Source organism: Eumetopias jubatus, unplaced genomic scaffold (assembly GCF_037043125.1).
Source record: "Eumetopias jubatus isolate StellerSeaLion01/CBP00866 unplaced genomic scaffold, mEumJub1_p1.0 scaffold_3, whole genome shotgun sequence".
NCBI lineage: Eukaryota > Metazoa > Chordata > Mammalia > Carnivora > Otariidae > Eumetopias > Eumetopias jubatus.
This window is the reverse complement of record NW_028274809.1, coordinates 169197726-169207486: the sequence shown is the minus strand read 5'-3', so window position 1 is coordinate 169207486 and position 9761 is coordinate 169197726. Positions and strand designations below refer to the sequence as shown.

General features: G+C 35.5%; 1 non-coding gene across 1 annotated transcript; it reads left to right on the top strand.

The window, feature by feature from the left end:
* Window positions 1–4617: 4617 nt before the first annotated feature.
* Window positions 4618–4724, top strand: LOC114211564 (U6 spliceosomal RNA). The gene has a single exon (XR_003609791.2). It is a non-coding gene; the product is annotated as a U6 spliceosomal RNA (small nuclear RNA).
* Window positions 4725–9761: the final 5037 nt, after the last annotated feature.

Genomic DNA, 9761 nt, shown 5'->3' with positions numbered 1-9761 from the left:
AGCCTTTGAAGATCAAAATAAGGTCTCCCTCCAGAGAGGCATACATACTGATGATTATTTCAAAAAAGAAAAATCAGGTGTTCTAAGCGTCAGTTTACTCTCTTCATCTCACGTAAGAGGTGCAAGAGAAATGAACTATCCCTTGTTTCTATCCCAAATCTCTTGCATTCTGCCACCATCCACAAAATTGTAATGGACTACCTTGTTATCTTGTAATTAGGGTAAAATACTCCAACCTCACAGTCCTTGATAAGTCTATATTCAATACAATATTTTCAATAAAGAAAACCAAATTCAATCAGGGAATTTTAAAATGAGATGAAACATCAGTTTTCCAACTCCCTTTTATCTTAAATGAAAAACTTGAATTTTTGAAATTAACTGGCTTTCTCAAGTTCATTGTGTATCAATAGGAAGGCAGGGACTATATCTTAGATTTCATAATTCCTATCAATGATGTTTTTCCCAAAAATTACAGAATTATATCTGATACACCTTTGAACTTAACACAACTCTGAAGTATAACTTGTTTCTATCTACTTTTTCCAAATGAGTTTATGAACCCTATATTAACTTTCACTAATTGATGCCATACAAAAAACAATCTTAGTGCTTTAAAACAATTTTGTTTTGTTTTGTTTTCTACTTCAGACTTATGAGTACAGCAGCAGAACTGTGACTCTGATAAGCTGGCCTGAGCTTAGGCCTGGGAAGGGTTTGCTCAGCCTAATGGGGCTCAACCTGGTTCCGCTGGACTGGGTTTGACCTCATTTTGCTTACCCAGGTGAACCTTTTTGTCTCTACTCATTTCCATTTCATAATCCAGGCTGAAAGGGATTTACATGTGGGACATGCTGTTGTAGAAAAATGCCAAGTAAGAGTGCCCCCCCAAACTCTTAAATGCACTCATAGTTTCTGTTTGAAAATGGCAAAGATCACATCTGCTCAAATCCACTGTCTAACACAGTTCACCCAGCCAAGACAAAAAAGTTCACAAGAAAAGACCATAAAACAGGAAAGCACAGATAGGGTGGGGAGGAAAGAAATGATTGCAACAATTGGGTAAAAATTTTAAAAAGTACCATATACATACCCAAGATTTTAATTATAATTTTATAATTCTTACAGAGGAATACATCCTTTTTAGATATGTTTAAAAAAGCTTTGACCATGTAAAGCACTGAGTAAGCTAAAAGCACTGGGAGTTCATTTGACTGAGTTGCAAGCATATGCCTCTCATGTATCTCCATGCCTGTCAGTAGAGGCAGTGACTTTCTTTTTTCCAGACTACCTTTACAAGGATAGTTAAGTAGCAGACAGCATTGCAAAGTAAGAGACAGGGTCCCACTCCAGACCCAAGCTGGTTTGTATGTTGTCTAGTGTAGCAAATATAACCACCCTCTGGGCAAAGGTCAGGCCAATGATCTATGATAAAAGAATCGTCTCCCCAAAGCACATGGTTCCTTCCCTTTAATTCAGCCCCCTGCAGGAGCAGGTATCAGGTGGCCCTCTCTCCATCACCCTGTGGGACTGGAGTGTGTGAGAACAGGTGCAACTATGGCATTCTGACCATTATTGTACTATGATTAATAAAACTGTCTATTGTCTACAACATAAGTTTCTCAGGTTTTCTACTGTCATCTCTGAAAATGTACCCGGTTAACTTGTCAATGAGAAAGTAGAGTAAAATCTCATATACTTCACTGTTCTTGACAACTGTAAGTACCTCTATAAACTTAAGGTTGCTCTCAACTAGTCATTTAAGGTGCCAGCACAGTGCTAGTCATGTTAGTTAGTGCTTCTGAGATCCTGAGGTCTCCACACAGGCATGGATTCTTTGCTTTTCCTCATGTTCACTCTGCAGATAAGCTCACCATCTATTTTTAGGAAATATAAACTATTGAAAGAATCATTTTGCTTCCCATGACTAAATCTATAAAGTCAATCGTTTCTCTTTCCCTTATGTTTCCCTTTTCCCTCATGTTCAAATGAAAGAAATGTTTCATTTTCTGTATCTTTCAGTTCCCCTCCCTGATCTTTCTCAAAATCATCTTCACATTTTATTAGGACTCATTTAAAACAACAGAACCTAAAAGTGACTAATCAAAATTAACAACAATAAAAAATTCCTTTACTGTATTTTCCATTCTACAAAAATTTTTCTTTTTTTTATTAACATATAATGAATATTTGTTTCAGGGGTACAGGTCTGTGATTCATCAGTCTTACACAATTCACAGCGCTCACCATACATACCTTCCCCAGTGTCCATCACCCAGCCACCCCATCCCCTACACCCCCTCCACTCCAGCAACCCTCAGTTTGTTTCCTGAGATTAAGAGTCCCTTATGGTTTGTTTCCCTCTCTGGTTTTGTCTTGTTTCATTTTTCACTCCATTCCCCTATGATTCCCCCGTCTTGTTTCTCAAATTCCTCATATTAGTGAGATCATATGATAATTGCCTTTTTCTGATTGACTTATTTCCCTTAGTATAATAACTTCTAGTTCCATCCACGTCATTGCAAATGCAAGATTTTGTTTACCCAGGCAATATCTGCATAATATTCCATTGTATGTATATAGCACAATTTTTAACTGTACAACTTACCTTCACACATGTATATATTTTAAAAAGGTTGGTTAATTAGTCTTCTAAATTTTATCATCTTTTAATGATTCTTGAATCTACCCTCATCATTCCAACAAAAATCTTCTTTGTTAACATTAATAATTTATAGGACAGCATAACCAATTCATAGTACACAATTTCTAAATTGTATTTTTCATAAACATTGACCACTTAAAAGTTGACCCCTCCTTCTTTTTTTAATGATTTTATTTATTTATTTATTTTTTGGGGGAAGTACAAGCAGGTGGGGGGAAGGATCAAGGAAGCGGGAGAGAGAATCTCACGCTGACTCCCCACTGAGCAATGGAGCCCAATGCAGGGCTTGATCTCATGACCTTGAGATCATGACCTGAGCCAAAATCAAAGAGTCCAGTGCTTAACTGACTGAGCCACCCTAGTGCCCCTTGACTGCTCCTTCTTAAGACACTTTCAGTTTTTGTCTTTTGACATTATACTATCCTGGTATTTCTGCTACCTCATTCACTGCTCTGTTTCATTCAGTTTGGTCATTTTTCATCTTCGTTTACTCAACCATTAAACATGAAGATCTTCAAAACATAATCATAGGAATGCTTCTAATGCTATCTTTTCTTATTTGGTGAAGTCATCTACTATTATGGCTTCATATAACATTCTCACAAGCACTGTAGCAGTAATCCAGTTTCTCTACACCCTTACCAGCATTTGGTGCTATCACTATTTCTTACTTTATCCATTCTGAATGGTTATGCAGTGATATTTCATTGTGGTTTGAATTTTTATTTACATAATAAACACCTTTTCACATGCTTATTTGCCATCTATATGTCCTTTTGGGTGAACTGCTATTCATGTCTTTTGACCATTTTCTAATTGGATTTTTTTTTTTTAAAGATTTTATTTATTTGACAGAGAGAGACACAGCGAGAGAGGGAACACAAGCAGGGGGAGTGGGAGAGGGAGAAGCAGGCTTCCCGCGGAGCAGGGAGCCCGATGTGGGGCTCGATCCCAGGACCCTGGGATCATGACCTGAGCCGAAGGCAGACGCTTAACGACTGAGCCACCCAGGCGCCCCTCTAATTGGATTTTTTTAACAGCTGAGTTTTGAGATACTGTTATATATTTTAGATAGAAACCGTTTGTTGGATATACAGATTGCAAATATTTTCTCTTAGTATGTAGCTTGTCTTTTCATTCTCTTCACAGGGTCTTTTACAGGTAACAGTTTTAAATTTTAATGAGGAACAATTTGTCAATTTTCTTTTTATCCACCATTATTTTGGTGTCAAGTCAAAGAACTGTTAGACTAGCTGTAGTTATCTGAGATTTTTTTCTCAAAAATTATTATTTTATGTTTTATATCAGTGAAACTGAACAAGGCAGAGTTGGTTGGGGCTAGACAACATCTCACCTCTCCTGCCATTTCTGTAGTGCCCAGCTGAAAGCTGAGCCTTCCTGCCCACACTACAGCACATGGCAGTATGAGTTATCATCTCTTTACTCCCTTACTGTTGTCAGACCCAGTGGCAAGCTGATCTTACATCCACTTGGAGGTAATGAATTGGTGCATGTGGTGTCTCACTTTTTTGGGGAAAATGTCAAGGAAACCAAAGAAATTCCAATCTACCTATCTACAGCCAGGCAGTGTGAGTCAGTGCTGAGGCGGAGTCAACTGGAACCATCAGGAAGCTGAAAATGCTTATGTCCCCAGCCCTCACACTGCACCTCAATGGTAAGACTACCCATTAAAAAATAGGAATACATCAGGGGCACCTGGGTGGCTCAGTCAGTTAAGTATCTGACTTCAGCTCAGGTCATGATCTCAGAGTCCTGGGATCGAGCTCTGCCTGGACCCCCTCAGGAAGTGTGCTTGTCCCTCTCCCTCTGCACCTTCCCCTGCTTGTGCTCACTCTCTCAAATAAATACAATCTTTAAATAAAAATAAGAATGCCTCAGATCTAGACAGAGGAAATACTTAAGGCAACTATATTTTAAAAGTGAGAATAATAGTGCTTGCTTCAGCAGCACATATACTAACACTGGAACGATACGGAGAAGATTGGCATGGCCCTTGTGCAAGAAATAAAGTATGAATAATAAAGGTATCTGAATGTAATAAGGTTTCTGCACTTCACTCTAAGTAGTAAAATGCTGAGATCAGTAGATTGTGATAATTTCTGTCTATTGTAATAACCACGGGAAGAAAACTATATATAAGAAAACTATATAAAACAATATACTCAAAAAATACTATAAATAAATCAACATAGAATTCTACAAGAAAAACTCAAGTAACTCACAGGAAGGCAGTAAAAGGGAAACAGAACAGAGAGCTAAACAAACAGAAAACTAATAAAATGATAGATTTAAGTCCTAGTATATTAATAATCACATTGTATGTAATGGTCTAAATATAGCAATTAAAATATACAGATTGGCAAAGTAGATTAAGAAAACATGATCCAACTATATTTTGTCTACCAAAAGCTCATTTCAAATACAAGGATATTGTTGTATTGAAAGCAAAATAATGATGATGAAAATGATACATCATCCAGGTATTACTTTAAAAAACAAAGTAAGACAGAGATGGCTATATATGATAAAATATAGACTCCTGAACAAAGAAAATAATTAGAGATAAAGAGGGACTTCATATGTTGATAAAAGTATCAATTCATCAGTACAATGTTACGATCCTAAATGTGCATGCCCCAAACAACAAAGCTTTAAAGTACATTAAACAAAATCTGATACAGCTGAAAGGAGAAATAAAGAAATCCATACTATACTTGTGAACTTCAACACAATCCTTTTGGTGATTATGAAAGTACAGGACAGCATATCAGGAAGGACACACAATAAATGAACAACACAAGTGATACTAGTAATCACTTTCTTATGGTATTACTTGAGAAAAAAATGTTGATTTAGAAAAATACAATTCACCAGTATAATTCTATACGATGCACTTTAAAAAAAAATAATCCTGAGAGTAATTTCAGAGACGTAAGAGCCAGAATAAGAAAAAACAAAACAAAAACAAATTGCAAACAAATAATCTTTAGACATGTAGGGCAATACAAACTAAACCCTGTTTCTACAAAATGATGATGATGATGATTATGATGATGATGATGATGATGATGATACTGTCTAATAGACATTAGGGGGATGAATGATACAGTATAGACATCCATATATGTGGATGTCTGTGTAATATTTCTGTGTGTGTGTGTACATATATATGTAAAGATAATTTATGGTAGAGGTAGATATGACTCCACTTAGAAATTGGCCAAATTTCATTATATTGAGAGCTTTAAATACACTTTTCTCAATTTTTGATAGATCAAGCAAAAAATGTAGTAATAATAGAGAAGACAGCAACATCAAAATAAATAAACTTATTAATCTGTTATGAAACTCTTCAATTAACAATTAGCAAGGAATTTTTTTATATTTTATTTTCTTTTGAGCGCAGTATTTCAAAAATTGACAATGTTGTAGACTACATAGCAACTCACAAAGAATGTCAAAGATTCTGTATCATGCAGATATTTTTAAAGCATTGTAATTTAATTAGGATTCATTTTGAAGATAGTACAAATAATAACCATATGTTAGGGGTTGAATTGTGTCCCCCTAAAAAGACATGAAGTCTTAATGCCAAAATACTTATGAATGTGACCTTATGTGAAATAGGACCTTGGGTAACATAATCAAGTTAAAATGAGGTTATGCTGGATTGGGTTATGCCCTAATCCAATGACTAGTCTTCTTACAACATGTGGTATATATATATATATATATATATATATATATATATATATATATATATATATATAATGGAATATTACTCAGCCATCAAAAAGAATGAAATTTTGCCATTTGCAATGATGTGGATCAAAGTAAAGGGTATTATGCTAAGTGAAATAAGTCAGTCAGAGAAAGATAAAGACCATATGATTTCACACATAGGTGGAATTTAAGAAACAAAACAGATGAACATAGGGGAAGGGAGGATAAAAATGGAGAAGGGGGCAAACCATAAGAGACACTGAACTCTAGGAAACAAACAGGGTTGCTGGAAGGGAGGCGGGTGGGGGGATGGGATAACTGGGTGATGGGCATTAAGGAGGGCACGTGATTTAATGAGCACTGGGTGTTATGTGAAACTGATGAATCACTAAATTCTACTCCTGAAACTAACAATACAGTATATGTTAACTAAATTGAATTTAAATAAAGAATAAAAAATATAAATAAAAAAAGAAGAGGGAAATTTGGACACAAACATGCGGAAGGTAAGACAATGTGAAGACACAGACACACAAGGGAGAATGGCATGCAAAGACAGAGGCAGAGGTTAGAGAGATGCATCTACAGGCCAAGGAACACCAGAGCTTTCCAACAACCACCAGAAGTTAGGAAGAGGCATGGAACAAGTTCTCCCACAGAAACTCAAGACTGAACCAATCCTGCTGATACCTGGATTTTGGACTTTTAGTTTCCAGAATTGTAAGATAATCTTTTCTGTTGGTTTAAGCCACCTAGTGTGTGGTAATTTGTTATGACAGCTCTAGAAAACTAACACCATAATTTTGGTTATGGTAAACAAATGATGGATTGAACAAGAAGTTGTAATGAAAGTTTAAAAACACTATAACCAACAGCTGCCTAATACAATTCAAGTGCATATGGGAAATTCACCAAGGAAGACCATATATTAGACAAAATACTAGATCATAAAGAGATTTCTCAATTAATTTTAAATTATTATAGATATACACATATATGCTCTAGCTGCAACTATATTACATTCAAAATCTATGAATAAGATATCTAGGAAACCCCTAAATAGTTGGAAATTAAGTGAACCTTTTCTAAAGAATTTATGGGTCAAAAAGTCACATGGACTATTTTTAAATAAATCATAATGAAAATATAGCATATCAGAAATAATGCTGCATCTAAAAGCATTCTATAGAGGGGAATGTATAATTGTAAAAACTCTTATCACTTAGGGAAAACAGTTTAAAATCAGTTATTTAAACTTCACCTTTATTTTTATTTATTATATATAATTACATATTTAATATATTATATATTTAATATATAATTACACTTCACCTTTAAAAAGTAGAATCAGAAGAGTAAATGAAATTAGAAGTAAGCAATAGAAAGGAAACAATATACTTTTGCTTCCCCTTACCAAACTTCTAAGGCTCTAACTGCTCACAACAAGCCCTCCAGAATCTCTTTATCACTTGCCTCCTGAAAACATATCCACCAATGCATATATCTCTTTACCACCCATCACACCTTCCTCTCGGCGCTGACTATGAGCCTCTTGGGAGGAGCCTTCTGCAGAGTGTATAGAACTCTTCTGTTTGTGGAGGTGGACTAAGACTGGGAAAATTGCTTCCCTTCTGGGTCAACATGAAGAAAATTAAAATTGAAGCAACTCAGAGCTCATGGCCAGAGCTGAGAGAGATAGTAGTCCTGAAACCACCTCTCAAAAAATATGAAGCTAGAAGGGAGAAAGTTAAAACTCTACCAATTTCTCTACATTAAAAAAAAAAAAATCTGTGCAACATACCACTGAAATCCAGGGGAATAGCAGACGTGGTAGTAGAAATGATCAGAGTGATATTTTGCATGCTCTCTCTTTTTTCTTCTTCAAATATTTAATCTTATTGATATGAAAATATGTATCCTGAGAGTGTTTAAATGAAATATCCATAATAATACAGGCATTTTGGAAATTATACCACAATACTTATTGAAAACATCATTGTTATTTTATATTGTGTGAAATACCTATAAACTGCTCCTGGGTGAATATATCACCTCTAGTTTGGTTGGAATACTTAAAGCCAACACAACTTGCATATCCTGCACAGTGCTAAATAGTGGTGAACATTTAATGACAGCATGGGCTTACAAGAGATTTGGACAGCAGGAAGCCTTAAAAAATGAGTTCACTCTTCTCCATCCTCTGATCTGCTGCCAGCGCTCCTTGTAGCTAAAATAGATGAGAGACCAGAAAGCACTGAATACCCATTGCCTTAGTCCATTCTTCTCAGAACCCTAGAACAAAAAGCAGGTGGGAAAGATCTAAAGGACAATAGGGAGATATTCACTACAGTCTACTATGTAAATTTTCAGGATCTACTCTTAGATTTTTTTTCTATAATAAAAGTCTCATCCCTAACTCAGAGGAAGCACCAAGTTTCAAACACAACTATGTTAACTGTTGATGTTAACTCAGCCAAACTCCTATCTGAAAACTAAATGTTCGTCATACACAGTGGTTTTATACAAGATTAGGGAGAGATGATGATAGTTAGTAATATGGAATATGGGATCCCACACTCTTCCTACCTCTGATGCTGACCTAATAGCTAATCATGTCTGCCTTTTTCCACACACATTCAAATGTCCCCTTAGTATCTTCTAACTTTTTAACATCTACTTTATCTGATCATGTGATCCATATCTTTATTCATATAGCATCCAATTCCTTCTGGTCTTTTCTATATTGGATTTCTGAAGTTTTTCTTTGACAAGAGAATAATAAGAGTCACCCCAATCAATCTCATTTGGTTACAGATATTTTGCTCCATATTAAAGTGCAAAAATGTTCACAATCCTCCACTTTCCCCCATATGCACACATCTTTGCATTGTAATGTTATAGCCTTTTCCATTAATAAAATGAATCTTTTGTCTTTTTAATATGGGCTAGCCTTTGGACTTGTTTTGGCAATAAATACATGGGAATTAACATTGTGTGAGATTTGAATCCAGGCCTCAAAGTATCTTGTATGTTTCTGCCCTTGTTCCAGGAATGCTGTTGAGTTGTCATTTGAACAAGGCTCCACTAGCCTACTAGAGGATGAGAGACTATGTGGAGAAACTTGGCTAAAACCCAGTCAACCCTACAGAAACAAAGTTTACTTGCTGTAAAGTCAACACCAAAGCTGATTTCTAAAGATGCATTAATAAGCTCAGCTGAGATCAGATGATCAGCAGTTAAGATCAAACTGCTGATCATCTGAATCATGAGCTTAAAATTAGATTTTTTTAAGCTTGTGAGTTAATATCTCCATAATATTATTTCATTTTCTCTTATTTTATAGCATAGACCC